Source organism: Centrocercus urophasianus, unplaced genomic scaffold (genome assembly GCF_019232065.1).
Source record: "Centrocercus urophasianus isolate 14NV4802_14NV808 unplaced genomic scaffold, USGS_Curo_1.0 seq_25, whole genome shotgun sequence".
Lineage (NCBI taxonomy): Eukaryota > Metazoa > Chordata > Aves > Galliformes > Phasianidae > Centrocercus > Centrocercus urophasianus.
The window spans coordinates 337008-355030 of NW_024884811.1; the positions used below are offsets into that span (position 1 = coordinate 337008).

Consider the following 18023-nt stretch of genomic DNA (forward strand, 5'->3'; position numbering starts at 1 on the left):
ATTCATATTACTAGTTAAATTTTTACAAGCTAGTATTGGCATTCAGTGTTATTTGCCTTGGTTAAAAAAATAAGAAAAAAGAATTACTTGCTTAAGTTAAAAACCACTGCTTGCTTTTCAATTGTGTTCTTAGGAAAACAGTTGTTCATTAATCACCACTTTGAAACTAAATGTACTCAAATTTTCTGAATAAGATTCTAAAATAGTTTAATGATTGGATCATACATATTTTTTGTGTTAAGTTGTACAAAGTTAATCAGCGTTTAAATGAATATATTTAGCTCTACAGAGTCTGTTAAACCTATTAATAAAATGAATAAATGATATATAAAATGTATTCAAATTACATCTGTTGAACGGTCTGAATGTATTTAAAGTTCTTTTAGCCTTAGCTAATGAGGAGCAGTTGAACTACAAGTGTAGTAGCTGTTAGCTATAAGATGAAATTAGCATGTTTATTAAGCAAATGGAATTTAAGGCCACATCAATATACAACTGTCTGTTTAACATTTAGTTAACTATTTTATGTGGTCTATTCTGTATTACGCCACTTCATCTGAGTTGCAAGTTGCAAAAGAGTTTATAAATAATTTTTCCATATTTGTTTTATTATTTCCTATCAGATTTAGTCAATGGAAGATTGTAGAATACAGTATGTTTTTAACTCCTTAGAGTTGATTCTGTTGAATACAACTCCCCATAACTTCTGGGAAAGTTATTTGGACTGTCTGAAATAATATTGTCCAAAGGAACTATTTTCAAATTATTTCAAACAGTGTTCAAATTCAAAAGGAACAATAATGAGCAGGCAAATTTGTGGTGCACTGGATCTGTCATGACTGAGGTATGTTTAGCGTCTTCCAAATATTTGGCTATTTTGCAAAAGGAATTCAGAGGTTTTATGACTAAAGTATGCTTTGTGATCAAAGTTAAGTCAAAACAAGTGAAGGTGTGTGCTTGCAGCCAGGAAGGCCAACTGTATCCTAGGCAGCATCAAATGAGAGGTCGTCAGTGGGGTGAGGAACATAATTGTTCACCTCTATTCTGCCCTCATGAGGCCCCATCTGGAGTACTGCATCCAGTCCTGGGGCCCTCAGTGCAAGAAACGTGTGGAGCTGTTGGATCAGGTCCAGAGGAGGACTCTGAAGATAATCAAACGGCTTGAGCACATCTGTTTTGAAGAGAGATTGATAGAGCTGGTGTTGTTTAGCTTGGAGTAGAGAAAGCTCTGGGGAGAACTCATTGCAGCCTTTCAGTAATTAAAGGGAGCTTATGAGCAGGATGGGGACTTACTTTTTACGTAGTCTAATACTGATTGGACAAGGGAGATAGCTTTAACTAGAAGAGAGGAAATTTAGGCTATATGTTACAAATAATTTTTTTATTCAGAGGACGGTGAAGCTCTGGAACAGGTTACCCTGAGTGAGAAGTCACGGATGCTGTATCTCTGAAGGCATTCAAGAACAGATTGGATGGGCCTGATCTATTGAGTGCAACCCTGCCGACAGCACAGTGATTGAAGCTTGATGATCTTAATGTCCCTTCTAATCTAAGCAGTTCTATGATTTACTGCAGTAGATTTAGATTTAGTGTTAGTCCTGCAAAGCAAAAGTGTAGTTTATCATACAAGTAGTAATTCTGATTTATGGAATGGGGCTTCTAATTTTTTATAATTGGAGTTTTTGTTTTGTTCTTGCTGGTTCAGCTGCAGCTGGTATGTGTTTTTTAGAATATTGCTGTTTCAAATTATCTGAACAGTTTGTAGTCAAATAATAAAACCAAATAATCAACTTGTGTGGTCTGAAGTACTTACATTTCAGTTGCCAAATTATCTCAATAGTTTTTTGGGGAAGAGGGTATTATTAGGATTTAAATTTCAGACACTGAAATTATCTTCCATAATTCTAGTCCAAAACATTGAGTGGTTACCTATCTTTAGCAGGCATGAAGGTGCATGGTATCTTTACCACTTGTCTTCACTGTGGTATCTATTTCTATAGTCTCCTGATTGATTTCCAAAGGAACTGGCATTTCTTGACTTAGAAAAAGAGCAGTCCTCAGGATCTTAACTTCATTGTAGCAACCAACTTTAATGACTTCTTGAAGTTCATTGTTTGTATGGTCATGAGTCACAAGATGTGTATCACAGAAAACTGAAATGAGGTGGAAACGTAGAATTAGTTTGCACATGGGAATGTCTTGTAAGGGTTCCTGCTGCTTGATTTCATAATGGCTTGTGTTTTAGGTCTTAGCATCACTTACTGGCTTGTGTTCTCAATGTTGTACATACACATTGTAAGTACTCTTGTGTCAGCATAGTAATGCTGCTGGATACATGCTATGATTCAAGGATGGTAGTTTCACTCCAAGTTGAATGGCATAAGAGCCGAAAGAAAGTCAACATCAAAATGTTGGCCATTTGTAGTCTACTAAAACAAGGTAAAACTGGAGCCAGCTTTTTTTTTTGTTTTGTTTTGGTTTTCCCTAGTGTTACATAATTACCAATGTTTGGGATAAAGTATAAGATATTCTTCCCACATTTTGTAACATTTTTTGTAAAAAGAAAAGCTATAACATTCAAGGCAGAAATATCTAGCAGATAGGAAATGATAGGTTATCTTTTGATTGTCTGTGGTAAAGAAAGGTGTGCACACAAAAAAGCTCCATAACCTACATCAACATAAACAAACAACAACAAAACACAAAGCTTTTGTCCAGGATTGTTGAAATAGAATCATAAGATTGTCAAAGTTGAAAGGGACCTTTAAAGATCACCAGGTTCTACTGCCCTGCAGTGAACAGAGACATGTACAGCTGGGTCAGGTTGCTTAGAGCCCAGTCACAAAGTTTATTGTGTTTGAAGGGCAATGTAGTTGGGTTCAGCCATTTAAAATTAGCTTGAAAGTGTAATTGGATGTTGTTAGTAGAGATTGAGAGGTTGACTGATAATATGTTAAGTCCTCTAATGTAATTAGTTGTGTCATCTCTGTAAAACAAGCTGCCTGGTCACAAGTAGAACTTTATTTTCCCAACAATCTGCTCTTATCAGCTAATGTCTATGTTTTATTTTTTTTTTAAAATTGAACTACGACATATAGAATAAGCTTGTCTTTCAAGTACGTATTGAAAAAATTTTTATGTTACAGCATGTAACTGATTAAGTTTTCTGTAAAACCAAAAGAAATGAAGATAATTAGAGCACTCGATGCTGTCAGTGTTTTCGTGTTTGGAAAATAGAAGTATTTTCTGAAAAGCAAAAGAAATATGTAGCAGATAATTTTACAGCATAACTGTTTAATCAGGGTGGTTCAGCTGCTCCAATTGGACTTACGTGCATTACTGCAAGGAGTAATACTGATGGTTTTCATACCACTGGTTTTTATAATTCAATTTCTATATGAAATGTTTTTTCTCATGAGGTTTTCTCACGGCCTGTTAACCATGAAATGTTAGGAAGTGCATCTTGTCTTACAACAAAAATATACAGATTATCTGTTAGGAACATGGTGGTTTTGTGCTTGTTTTGTGACACCTAGTGGAAGAGCAGAAACTGAAAACAGACCCTCTTTTGACCTGTTTCTACATTATTATAATGGCCAAAAGGAAGAGGGATATCAATCCTCTGTAGCTGTCTAAGATCTACACTGACCCCTAGTCAATAATTTGCAGTTCACATAGGATCTTCCTAGGAAGTTATTTATGTATGGGTTGGATGGGCAGACAGTAAGGTATACTGAGAACATGTCTGAATGACTGGGTTCAGAGAGAGCAGTCAATGATGCAAAGTGTAGTTAGAGTTCAGTAAGCTGTGGAGTTACTCCAGTGTTCGATACTGGCTTCAGTTCTCTCTACCGTCTTCACTAATGAACTGGACGATGGAGAAAACTTTATCTTTAGTAGGTGTGCAAAATACTCAAAGCCAGGGGAAGTGGCAAACACACCAGAATGTTATGCTGACACCCAGAGAAAACTTAACAGGCTGAAGGGCCAAAAGGAACCTCGTGAAGTTAAACAAGTCCTGCGAGAGAGATGATCCTTCCTCTCAGAACAGGTGAGACCACACCAGGAGTACTAGGTCCAGTTCTGGTTCCACCAATTCAAGAGAAACATGGACAGACTGGAGGGAGCTCAGTAAAGGGTCACAAAGATGATGGAGGGTGTCATCCAGCAATTATTAGGGGACATCTACATTCATGTTAAGTTTTACTCTCACCTTCACAGCACTACAGGAAAGACACTGATAATCTGGAGTAATTTCAGAGGAGGGTCACTGAGACAGTCAGGATTGCACGTGTTCTTCTGAGGAGATACAGAGGAATTTGGAGAATTTTGAGACAGTAATCTTTCAGTGGTCGTCACAGCAACTTTCCCTAATATTTGCATGATGTAGCCAGGCTTTTCACAGCAGTGCATTGTGGGATAACTTGAGCTAATGTTCCGAATATGAAACAAGAGCAATTTACATAGGAGATAATAAAAATCTTTTTCCCTGTGAGAATATCCCAGCAATGCAGCTGTGGCCAAGAGAGGTTTTGCATTCTCTGTCCCTGGAGATGTTCAAGCTCTGACTGGGTAAAACCGTGAAGATCTGTTCTGACAGCGGAGGTGAGATGTTGAACTTAGGTCCGTCTGAGATCACTGGCAGCCTGAACTGCACTGTGTTCAGATGGAACTTCTTGTGTTCAGTTTGTGCCTCTTGCTCCTTTTTCTGTCACTGTGCACCACTGAAAAAAACAGTCCTAAAGAATCTAACATCATGCATTTCAAGTATTCAATATTTCTGTTGTTTGTCATAGTTTTCATTCTGATGTTCTGATGTTCCAAAGTGGATGGCTAGTGATAGTTATTTAATAATGTTGATTTACAGTTACTTGGTGATTCTGAAAAATAAGTGAAATAATTACGTTCATACATTCATACATACAGGTAAAAATAGCCTTATGTCCTGTTAAGATTTGCAAATCAAATTAAATTGCTACTCTTCATGACATACTTTTAATGCATATTGTCGCTAAATGTTCTTTGTATGTTAGTTGTTTTCTAACACATATCCTACGTGAGCACTGTTATGGAGTCTAATTCAGCAAAAATTTTATTAGACAATTATAAAAATCAATTTCTGTTAGCTTTCATTAATCTCTCCTCTGAAAGTAACAGCATTTTTATTACCTAAGCATGAGGCTCGAGGGTTTGGGGTTTTTTTTTGTTTGTTTTTTTTTGTGTGTGTGTGTTTTTCTTTTGTTTTTGTCAGATTATGTAAAAATTTCCATCAGGAATGTTCTGTAACAAATGAACCAACAAACCATGCTCTGGATCTAACTGCTCTGCAGTTCTGAATATTTTATTTGTTTTGTATTTACAGAACTGTTGTAAATATAGGGATTTGCTACCTACCTATTACATAGCGTTACCTCGGTTCGTCACATTCTCTTCTTTATTGTAATTAATGGATTTCCCATAATAATTTTTTTCCAGGTTGGTTTCCTGGTATGTTGATCAGTATTCATCACTTCATTTCGGCTTCAGGCTGTACTTTCTGTTTGTTCCTCAGTAGTTTTGGTTTTGTAGATTAAAAAGCTATGCCAGATAATTTTCTTTGTAAAATACATTATTCAGAGATGCCTATTTGAAGCAAGATGTTAAATTTTTTTAGTTAAAATTGATTTTTTTTTTTAAACTTTGAGCGTTTCTGTTAAAAGGATCATTGTGAGTTGTTTTTTGTTTGTTTGTTTTTGCAGTGTTGTATTTTGACATAATTCATTGAGTCAATCCTAGGTAAGAGGCTGGAGAATTATTTCTCTAAGAAATGCAGTGATAAGTATTTAATAATTTTAGAATATTGTCTATATGTTACATTCTAAAATGAAACACATTGTAATGGTTATTTTTAAGTCATACATGGAACAAAAATAAAATACTGATGTATAAATCCAAGGAATACTATCAGAGACTACCTTCTGAGGTGCTGAGTACTATTGGGCAGGAAAAGCACTGTGGAACTCACTAAACCATGTTCCTCAGTAGAACATCTAAACGTTTGTTGAACACCTCCAGAGAAGGTGACTCAACTACCTCCTTGGGCAGCCCATTCTAGCACATCACCACTCTCTCAGATAAATATTTCCTAACAGCCAACCTAAATCTCTTCTGGCACAACTTGAGGCCATTATCTCTAGTCCTGTTGCTGTTACATGGGAGAAGAGGCTGATCCCCACCTCACCACAACCTCCTTTCAGGTAGTTGTAGAGACTGATAACGTCACCCCTAAGTCTCCTTTTCTGCAGACTAGATAATCCAGCTCCCTCAACTGTTCCTCATAAGACTTGTGCTCCAGACCTCTCACCAGCTTTTTTGCCCTTCTCAGGCTGTGCTCCGGAGCCTCAATGTCTTTCTTGTGATGAGGAACCAAAAACACAGTACCCGAGGTGCTCCCTCAGCACCCTTGGTTGGATCCCATATGGCCCCATGGGCTTGTGGCAGTCCAGGTGGAGAAGCAGATCTCTAACTGTTTCCACCTGAATCATGGAGGGTTTATTCTGCTCCCCATCCAAGACTTGCAGGTCAGGAGGTAGAGTACCCTGAGGATAACTGGTCTGATTTTAAAGAGAGATATAAAGAAAGCATTGAGAACCACAGCCTTTTCCTTACTTTCAGTGGTCACAATCACTGTCACATCCAGAAAGGGATGGAGATTCTCCTTAGCCCTCCTCTTATTGTTAATACATTTGTAAAAAAGTCTTTTTTTTTTTTTTTTCTTCATTTTTTTAAGGTAATAACAGGGTACTGTAAATAAATGTGTGCTTTTTAAAGATTATGTAACAGTGAAGATGTCACATGAGAAAGAGAACAAGGTTAAAATGAGTGTTGTCTAGCATGATTCTGAATGTCAGGTGTGTGTGGTAAAATATTAGTTGTCATTGCATCCAAAGTAATACATTTCTTTGATGTTTCATTGCTGGCAGTGATGTCTGTTAGTGTATTTTTTAATCTTACAAATTTTTTTTTTCATTATTTTTTGTATTCATTTTCAGTTATTAAGCTCCTCGATTCTGCATTTAGTTGTTTGCTCTTTTTTCTTTTTCTTCTGTTCTTTGTTGTATGCTTAGCTTGTATGTGGTTTAATAATTAACAGTTTACCTGAGATACTGTCTATGACAAGGCTGCTAAGCATCACACCTGCAATACTGCTGACATGCATCCAACTTTCTGGGCTGTGGGGGTAGCCCACAGTTACTAATCCCCACTTCCATGTTCTGTAAGGTGCCTTCTTTGCCAGCAGATGCTTGTTTTCTTCTTAGCCAATCTTCATCTTTCTGTCATAGAGTCACAGAATCATTGAGGTTGGGAAGGACCTCTAAGATTTAAAATACACATTCCGAGGAAGATTCTTTTGGCCAAATTTGTATCATTGCAAACAATATGAGTTGAGAAGTTAAGACTCTGTTTTTCTTACCAAAAGCCTGAGAATAGTTAATCTCTCCAAACTGGGGAAAAAGTGATATTGAGGAGTTGGAGGATCTGAGGATTTAAAAATTCTTTGAATTTAAAAAGGTGTGTTCATTTGACACCTGCCAAGATTTCTGCAAAACTCATGGGTATTGGCCACTTCAATGGCAGAGTCAGTCTTATAATACTTGCTGGGATTGGCTGGAGAATTGCTGCTACATGCAACGCTGAGATTGTCAGAATGTTTCCTGAAAGAAAATATGTATGCCCTACCAAGGCAATAAGAGGCCAGCTTTTGAAAACGCTGTGCAAGTCATCACAAGATACGGGATGTTACACTGCTTACAAACATAATTTTCTATACTAATTTCTATGTTAGTTGTTTCTTAATCAAAGTTTGGACCACTTCATTCACGGTATTTTTTAAATATTTACATAGGTCTAAACATGCTGATCAACTGCAATGTTTAGTGATCCAGGTTTCTTTGACAGCTGTTGTGGAGTCTCTCAATCCCTTATTTTCATATGAATATTAATAATCTTTTATATCTGTTTATATCTGTTATACGTAATAAATTCAAATCTGTGATTTTATGTTTGGTTGCACCATCCATAGACAGATGATGTATAAGGATTTTTTTGAACATTTACAACAATAATTTTGCTTCCTGTCAGCTTATTGCTTTCATAAGGTTATTATTAATATGGGTAGTTTAGATTATGATTTTCATGCTATAGTGACAAATTCAGGTTTTTAGTGCAGTTTTAGTGAATGAAATTGAACTTTTTTTTTCTGTGTGTTTATCCTTATTCTGGTCACATTTCCGACCAGCCTTTTGTGCCTGGAGATTTGAAAAGGCTACCATCTCCTTTCATATTACTCAAAGCATTACTGGAAAACCTTTTTAACTTAAATTTTGCTGTAATTTTTAACAGATAACTAAATTAGTCTTACAGCCCATCATATGTTTACCTAAATACACGTGAAGTAGAAGGTACATACTTTTTATTTCCATGCTGTCACTGTTCTTGTAGCACTTAGTTCTTATGTACTCTTGCTATTTCTGAATGTTGTTTTTTTCATCATGATTTTAAAATTTTAATATGTTTTGCAAATGACGAGTGATGTGATTGAACACAATAACGCAATTTAGAAAAATGAAGAAGATACTAAAAATGTTTATGAATTTCATTAAGAATTATAAACAATTTACTGAAGTATATCCAGTCTTGTTTAAAATGAAGTGAAATATATTTTTATTGCTGTATATTTTTGTACTTCTGATCTTTACGTATGATCATTTTCTTCTCTATATTAAGGTTGATGACAATTTTTTCAACAATTTATGTGATTTCTTCTATACAGTGCACTGATTTTTGCTGCTGTTTCCAGAATTTATGGATGGTGTTTTTAAAAATCTTTTTGCTTCTCTCTGCTTTAAAGCAGGATAAGTACAATTTTCAGAAAGCCTAGAACCATTAGTTTGTATGCATTATTTCCAGCTATTTTCTCTGCTTTTCACTACTAGTTTTCAATCTTCTTTTTTCAGCCTAATAGCAGGTCCTTTACATATCATTTCCATTTTGTCTCCTGATTATTCTCTTATGTGCTTGGCCTTTTCCAATTACTCATCCATCTTTCTTTTGTTCCTTTCCTTGTCTACCACTTCTACTTCATGTTTTTTTCAGAATAGTCTGTGGGAGTGCTTGGAGATACAAGGGGAGCAATTTCTCAGTTGTTGACTTAGGGGTAAACACCTTAATGAATTTGTAGGGGAGCAGTTTTTGAGAAAATTATAGTCATCTTCATCTTCTAGCGTGTTTACAGATCTGAGGGTGCAGTGTCACTAATCTGTATACAGAAGATGATGTTGTGAGCAATTCATGCATTGTTAAGTACTGTCTCCTGAGAAATTTATCACAGTCACAGTTAAAAAGTTTGATATTGCCAATTTCTGTTAATGAAGTTTCGTGGCTATGCCACATTAAAATATTGATGGAGTTTGTGCATTTACTAAAACTTGGATTTGTTATAATTTTGATATTGTAAAATATTTGTGTTTCAATAAGTACAGGCAAAACCTTTTTTTTTGTGTCTTATTCTCATAATTGCTGAAGTCCTTAATCTTCTGAAATTGCCTATGGGTGAGAGGATAAATGCTACAATGATATGAAAAAAAAATTGTAATGGAAGATGTTCAATAACATGAAGTATGAATAAAAATATATATGTCACTTAGTTTGAGTAGATGAGTGTCCCTTTCTGAGTTTATGTATGTTTGTTAGAATATATGTTTTCACATATATGCGTGTGCAGAAAAACAGTATGTATTTAATATCTTATGTTTGTGTATATAGCTTGTATGTAGAACTGAATCAATTCTACTAGCATTCAGTGATTTGATGTCTAGAAAGCATGAGAGAAACAGAAGATATGGGGGAGGAGTTCTGCATGAATTTTCTCTGGTATAATTGTGATAGTGAATTATATCCTAAGAACAAGAATTACAGAGTTCCAAAAGACAATATTAACTTCTTAAATCAGCTTGATTATTTGGAACTGTCACTTAGAGCTGATTTGCTTCTTGCAGAGGGAACATTCAGTTTTTTGAATAGCCAGATCTACCAGGTGAGAGATCTTCCATAACACAGGATGGAAGTTGAGGCCCCAGGCTCATTAGAGCTATCAGCTAGCGTGTCTCATTGGCCTTAGCAAAGATTGGCCTTGTCCTGTTCTATGTAAACAAACTTTGGCATCTGCAAGGTTCATCTGCTTCAGTGACATTGAAGGGAATATCACAGACTACTTATGAAAGATTATTTATTGAAAAATGAGAACTGCACATAGCTTTGAATGTCTGTTCTTTTTGTCAGAGTGCTTCCTGTCTCTAATGCATCCTTCTGCAACACAAATGCACTTACCAAGCTCCAAATTATGACTGTAAAACTTAGTTCAGATAATCAGTACTTAGATTTTAATTACAAACCAGTAGGTACTTCTACAGCAGAACATGCTCAGTTTCATTGTTGTTGTTGTTTAATTCTGTATCTCTTGATATTTTCTAAGCTGCCTGCTGTCTTTGAGATCACAGCCATTCATGTAAATTAACATTGCAATGACCTTTTCTTTATAAAATTATTAAAACTGAAGTACCGGTGATCATACTCGAGATCTTTAAAGTTTCAGGTGTAAAAGGTGATGAAACATGTTTGACTGTAGTTTTTGGTTGTGGTCTTCCTTAGAGTATTGACTGTCTCCTTTACTAGAGCTAAATCTTCTCATTATATGGAGATAAGGTAGCTTTTTCGTGGCTTAGGTCTGTGGTTTCACACTAGTGGCTGGTTACACTCCACAGCATTGCTTTATCACTTCCCCTCCTCAAAAGAACAGGGGAAGAAAATATGATAAAAAAGGACTTAAGGGTTGAGATATTGACAAGGAAATTGCTCACCAATTACCATCATGGGCAAAACAGACTCAGTGTTTAATATAATTCATTGCCTATTACTAAGAGAGTAGAAGTGAGAAACTGTATATAAATGAAAAACATTTTCCTCACATCCACCATTCTTTTCTACCTCCTTCCACCATGCAGTGTAAAGGAATGAGGAATGGGGGCAGTGATCTGTCTGCTTCTTCTCTGCTGCTCTTTTGTGGTCAGTTTCTGCTCCTGCTTCATGTGGGTCCATTTAATGGGATGCTGTCCTTCTCAAACTGATCCTGCATGGGCTCCCCACAGGCTGCAGTTCTCAAAGCACAGCTCCAGCGTGGTTCCATACCATGAGGCCCATTCTTCATGAGTGCAGTACTCCAGCATGGGTCCCTGCTATTGGCAGCTTTCCCAGCCCTCCTGCTCCACCGTGGTCTCTTCTTCACAGGCTGCAGCTCTAGCCTGGGGGCTCTGCATGGGCTGTGGCCTCCTTTAGTCACATCAACTACTTCACTGTGGGCTCCTCCATGGGTGTATATGGGTGTATGCACATTGTGGTGCGTCTGGGCTTTAAGGGGACAGGCTGCTCCACCACGGACCTCTACTGGACTGCTGGGAACTTCTGTTTGGCAACTGAAGCATATCCTGCCCTCTTTCTGCTCGGACCTTGGTTCCTGCAGGCTGTTTCTCCCATTGTCTCACTCCTCTTTCCTACTTGCTGTTGTGAAGCAGATTTTCCCTTTCTTAAATTTGCCTTCCCACAAGTACAATCAGAGTTGTTCATGGCTCAGCTTTGGCAGTGGCAGGTCCCTTTTGTAGCAGCTGGATCTGGTTCAGATCTGTCATGGAGCAGCTGCAGGACTTAGCTTACAGATGCCACCCCTGCAGCCTTCTACTGTCAAAACCTTGGTATATGAGCCCAATACAGAATCTAATCCTAATATAGATACAAAGTTCGCTTTTTTTCTTTAGAGGAAGATATTGCAAGCTTATGAATTCTGGAGAACTCCTAAGAGTGCATTCCTGTGAAGTGTTCTTTCTTAACCTAGCCATGTGAGATATTTCTCTTCAGGACAGGCTTTATATTTCTCATTGTTTTCAAGTTTTCTCTAGAAAATTTCATCCACTGAAGCATGTTGGAGAGAAAAAATTCATTTTCTGACTTCTGGAATCTGTTTTATGGCTCTGGCTGCTATCGCTATTGTGTAGACAATTGGTCTTAGCATTTCCAAAAATGCCGTGTTGCTTTCTTAGCTTTGAACCCTTAAAGAAATATTGCTGGTGCTGTGTTTATTGTTGATGTTATTTGGTTTTTGTTTTCATTTTTCCCTGATTTGGCAGTATCAGAGATAGACATACCAGAAAAACATGCATCAACAAAACAATTTATTTGCAATGATAAGTCAAAATGTGCCCTGAAGGAAAGGCAGTTGCTACTCAGTTTGTACTCTCAGAAGCCTTCTGAATCAGTCAGCAAACATTCTCACCCTGTGCTAGAGAATGGGTCCATTAAAGTACCAATCTGGAGGAAACATGGCTTTCTTAGTTCTGTTACTGAAGAACAACTTGTTCTGCAGTGCAAGCTGGAACAGCTTCAAGTTATTAGAAAGAGAAAAGACATAATGTTGAGTTCTTCTTGATGTCATGTTTTAGCTGTTCTCCTGCAGATTTGGAGAAATTTTGTTGAAGGAACTGAATTTGCATAGACATCTTATTTGGCTTGCAGAATCTATGTAAGTGACAATGATACAGAAGGGCAAAATAATTCAGTTTGCCAGTGACATTTTGGTACAATTTACAGGCCTTTTGGACATACAGAGAATGAATATTATTTCACCATCTTAAAGTATGTAACTTAATGTATTGTTCTGTTGAGTTCATTATAAAATGTCCATGAGACCGCATTGTGCAACTCCATTATGTTAACAACTGAAACTTAACCTTGAAAGGTTTTGGTAGATATAAGTTGTAGCCTTCGTGCTTAAATTGATGAATGAAAGGAATTATTGTTTACTTTGCATTAACATGCAGTAGAGATCAGATATATTGCTTCTGTGTAATTTTTCTGGTTTTGTGTTTGTTTATATTGTTACAGCATGCTATTGTAACTTTTTTTTTAAGGATATGCCTGGAGTTGGGGGTTGACTGAGAAGAGTGTTAATCTATTTAAACAAACTGTGTAGAACCATAGGAGGAGGCCTGCGGGGTTTTTAACGCTTCTTAGCCTGAAAGCACTGCATAACCCTTTTAGGTTGCGTAGCAACGGACTCCTAGCAACAATAATAGACTGAATTTCCAATAGTGACCAGGCCGGATGTAATAATAAAGCAAGAGTACAAACAGTTGTCATGGTTTTCTTTTCATAATAAACCATTCTGAATTTAGGGAGATTCTGTTTCTCAAAGTGGCAAACCTTTTTGCAAAGTCAAGGTACTTTTGAAAAGTTCTGGTACCAAAGCCCTAACAAAGCTGCTTAGAGGGACTGACTTTGAAGTAGTAGTTTGAAACCTAAGAGGAAACAAAGGAACACTGAATGGATTATCAGGTGTAGAGGATACTTAATGCCTGCTTTAAATGGCTTTTAAATCTGAGCATTTTTATATAAATTGATCAGTACAGGAACTTCATAGAAGCCCTTAGCTACTTGGGCAGTTGTGTGTTGTGGAAGGAATAGAGTCAGGATTGAATTAATGAAGTTGCAAGGAGGCTTTCCTAACGGAGGTTACACTGTAACTGCCTACTATTTAGATTCTCTCCGTCTGTATTTGGAGCCTGTGTTATAAGCTACCACTAGAGAGTGGTTGCTAGTCATAGGCTTTTCTGAAGTTACTATTTGCTGTGTTACCTTTTGATTCAGCTAGCAGATAGTATGCAGTGGTTCATCTACTTTTTTTTCCCAGAGATGTATGTATTTAAAAAAAAAAATTAAGATCTTCCTAGATAAGATGAACAATAAAATGTGTTCCTTTGAATTGTTAAAAATCTAACATTATTTATAAAGATTTGGAGATGTTTTGTGAAGATGATATAAAAAGGAATGATGAATAAAACTGTGAGAAACTGACAGTCAAGTTTATTTTATGTCTTTCAGAATATCGTTTTCAAGGCTTGTGTTGTGTGAGGGGTAAAAATATGAGGGCAAGAAGGAGATTTGGAATGAGAGAGAAATTTTCTCACAAAATAATAATACATATGTTTCTGGATGGTCACATCTAAGTAAACTTGGCTGAGTTGAATACTGCAGTGCTGATTGCTGAGGTGAGATACAGATCTACACTGTACACAAGATAAAAAAAGCTTCATTTCCTGTATCTATTTTAGGGAATGGCTGAACTGCCATTATGAAAAAGTCCAGTTGCTTTAACTGAAAGTCCATGTTAGTTATTTGTTAGCTGTTACATTCCATTAAAATTGAACTCTTTTTTTCCTGAATAACTGAAAGCTGTTCTAAAGATGTAGAGCATCTTCAGCCACTGAAAAAAAAAAGTGGCAACAGTCTAGTAACTACACAGGACAGAATGAGGAAAAAATTAAAGTTTAAACACTGTAATGTTACTGAGTTTTCTTGGGATCTTGTACTAGATTATGCTATCTCAGTGGATTCCAGTGCTGGTCGAAAGTATTCTTGCTTTTCTCACAAGAATTTCATATATTGAATTCTGAATGGAAAAGCTGGGGTTTGTTGGTTTGTTTGTTTGTTTGTTTGTTTTTCGTAGTGGTAGTGGCAGGTTTTTTTTTGTCTTTTAAATGGACATCTTAGATATGACTGTAGCCTTTGACATAACTCTTCATCTCAGAATGTTTTTCTTTGATGTCATTTAATACTGGAATTCTCACTGCAAAGAGTATTAATAGAGAGGTGTTTTGAGATATATTCAATGAAAAATGATCTCTTGTATGATTGTATTTGATTATATTCAAATACTTAAGTCCCAAATCCAGAAAAATGTCTAAAAAATATTGTTTGAGTCATTTCTCATTGAGCAACTTTCATCTGGTGCTGAATTTAAGTTTTGGGAGTTCTGTTAATTTGAATGTGAGTTAGGTGCAAGTCTCAACAGCATTCCAAGTTAGTACCATGTTTCTAATTTAGAAAATCGATCAATTTAAAGCCTGGCAATGAAATTATAGCTAATGTGTATAGAGGGGGAAAAAAAAAAAAAAAAAAAAAAGAAATCAGAAAACTACCAAAGAAAACAAAATAAAACAGGGAATGTATCTTCTGCAATGTTCATAGTCAGAGATAATACTCAATCACTGGTGTTTTTACTTAAATAATAAAAAAAAAGTATTAGTAAAGTGTAGAATTTTTAGAGGTTTGTAGATCAATTTAGGCATTTGTAGACTTTCATCTTCATTAATAAGAGGCAGTATCCACTATGCATTACCATAAATGTGAATTCCCCTAATCATGTGAATTCCTTAATGATAAGCATAATTTTATGCTTACAAATTTTTAATGTAAGCATATTTTATTCTCATGTTGATTCAGTGTAAAAATGCTTGAGTTGAAGTTGAAAGTGTTACGTTTTTGTTTAATGTCTGTTTATTGAAAAGCACAGGATAAAATAATCAGCTGGACATCCATTCTGACAAAATCTTAGTCTCCATGAAATTTAATTTATGCACTGGAATAGTTCTTATTCCAATATACTAACCAGAATAGAAATAATAAGCAATAATGCTGTTTATGTAGTGCCACTGAAGTGAATTTTAGGATTACAAAGTATTTAAGGGTTAAATTTATTTTAGGAGTAAAGAGTTTCCAGTAGTGAATGTTTTCAAGTGAAAACCAATATTGGTGTTAAATTTACTTGTTTTGTGAATGACTGCGGGATGTAATTAATTTTCTGGGAACCAGCTGCTATTTATGCGCTGCTAGAGCATGTATAGTAGCATTCTTGAATGAATTTACCCATATACAATTTTCGCTGTGGGATCGTATACTGTACTTATGGCACAATTATCTTCCAAGAAGAGTGAAGAACATAAATGAGCTGTTTTTCTGCTTAATTAAATACTTAAAACCCAAGTTAATGAGCCTAAATCGCATAAACATAGCATTTAATGGGATATAAGTACAGAGTGTTCTTTGAACATTGATGCTATATTTGTGTATGTTAGTGTTTCTCTTCCTCATGTGCCCATAAAGATTTTAAAATTGAAGTGACCTGTGTGGAAAATTTAGATGTACAGAGGCTACAGTGCAGTTTCTGTGAATCAGTCTTGCTTTTATCTGTACAGGATAAAATTATACAAAAATAATCTTTACTGTTGATCCATTGAATTAATGGAGGGAACTGTGAAGTTGATAGATTAATGTCTATTAGTTCAAAAATGATAGATAATGATATATACTATTACAGGAAATGGTCTAGATTAAAATGAATTTCCTTGTTCTTTAGATTCCTCACAAAATTTTCAGAATGCCATTCGAGATTTGTGCTACTAAAAAAAAAAAAAAAAAAAAAGAAAAATTATTTGTGAAATTATTTTAATTTTATTTTTTAAGTTATAAACAAGAAAACACATATAAAGTGTGTTCTTGTTCTCTGGAAGACAGTATTTTCAGCTTCTCAATTGCTAAAAAGTGACCACGTATTCCAAAGATTAATGAAGACAAAAAGTTCTGTTGTGTTATGATACTCATAAAAAAAAACTAGCTTAAAGTATAATGTGAATTATGTATTTACCATACTAACCTCAGACGGGGAAAAGAGTTTTCTATGTCACCTCTATATTATCTGAAAAAGGAGCACCATTTATAGCAGTGATTTCATATTTCATTGTGTGCTTCATGGTGTGAGCACCTTGAAGACTCATATCCCGAAGACGTGCTTTTGTTTGACTTTCCTTTATGCTTGGGAATAATTGTTCAGCTGTCAGTAGCTGTCTCAAAGTTCAGTTGTGAATTCTATTTATTCAGACATTAGAACACATTTTGAAAATAGTGTTAGGTGTATATATTATATACATATTATATATATATAGATAGGTGTACAGGAAACAAAACAAAACAAAAAAAAAAAACACATTTTTTAAATAAATAATCTCTCTGCTTTTTTCCTGGTCATCAAAAATTGTATGATTCACAGTGGAATATCTTATTGGATGTACTAACTTTCTTGATGTGCATAGCAGTAGAAGGAAGAAGTTGTACTGGTTTTTGTCATTTAAAGTCCTTGTTTTGGTCTTTAGCAAACAAACAAGAATACCTGCTATAAACCAGTAATTGCTATCTTAACCCATTTCCTTGATTTTTATGCTGAGGAGGGGTATCTGTTTTTATGTGCATGCTTGCTTGTGATTCTTTTTTTCATGCACTCCCTTCACACATCCTTCAGGTACGTCTGAGTGCTGCCCTCTATCTACTGCTTATATAATATTCTTGTTGTCTGCTTTTTCTTTCCTTTTCCTTAATTTACTTTCTTTGAAAGGCATAATATTATTCCAATCTGGAAAACAGTTATTTAGAATGTGCTTGTTTTATTTTCATTTTTGAAGTTTTCAATGCTGAAAAAATCTATAATGCCCAACCTTTGTAGATTTTCTTTGGGTTTAGAGATTCCTTTATTTCTGGCAGTTGATAATCTGAAGTTTCTTAAGACTTCAGAAAGGAAAATGCTAAGTAAGTTTGGAAACCAAATTGCAAAAGAATACAAACAGTTTTTGCGGCTACCTATTTTGTATCAGTTTATGATTGACTGATGAGGAAGTTGTCACTAGGGAGTTCTTTTTAAAGAATTCTCCAGGTATTGTGTGTTAGGTGCTGTCTTTCTGAATTTGATTGTGAGGCATACAAGAACGAGAAGATCTGTGTTTACGACTTGGGTAGTTCTTAGATCTTTTTAGAGGTAGATTTCCTGTAGTAATGATTAAAGGTGCATACCTCTGTGGCAAATTTTATTCTCATTTTCCCTTAGTTAATCATGAAATGTAAGTACCAAGCCAAAATCAGGATCAGTAGCTCAAGATTATTCATGCCTTCAGAAAATATGGTATGTTGCTGTGTTTGTGAATAGCAGTGATACCACCTTAATGTCACTTACTTAGTTGAAATAGAATGAATTTAACTTGCAATTTTTAAAAGATATTGTATTTAATAGGAATACAAGTAATAAGGACCGTTCTTTCCTTTTCTGTTCA

The 18023-nt window shown here is 35.5% G+C and overlaps 1 protein-coding gene across 7 annotated transcripts in view; it reads left to right on the top strand.

The window, feature by feature from the left end:
* Window positions 1-18023, top strand: part of RFX3 (regulatory factor X3) — a 119625-nt gene that overhangs the window by 9720 nt on the left and 91882 nt on the right. The window contains exon 1 of one of the 7 annotated variants that reach the window (XM_042825659.1): window positions 14083-14135. The exons of the other annotated variants lie outside the window; for them this stretch is intronic. The gene's annotated coding sequence lies outside the window, so the exon portion shown is untranslated. Of the gene's footprint in view, window positions 1-14082; window positions 14136-18023 lie in introns of those variants that run through there. 7 annotated transcript variants of the gene reach the window in all.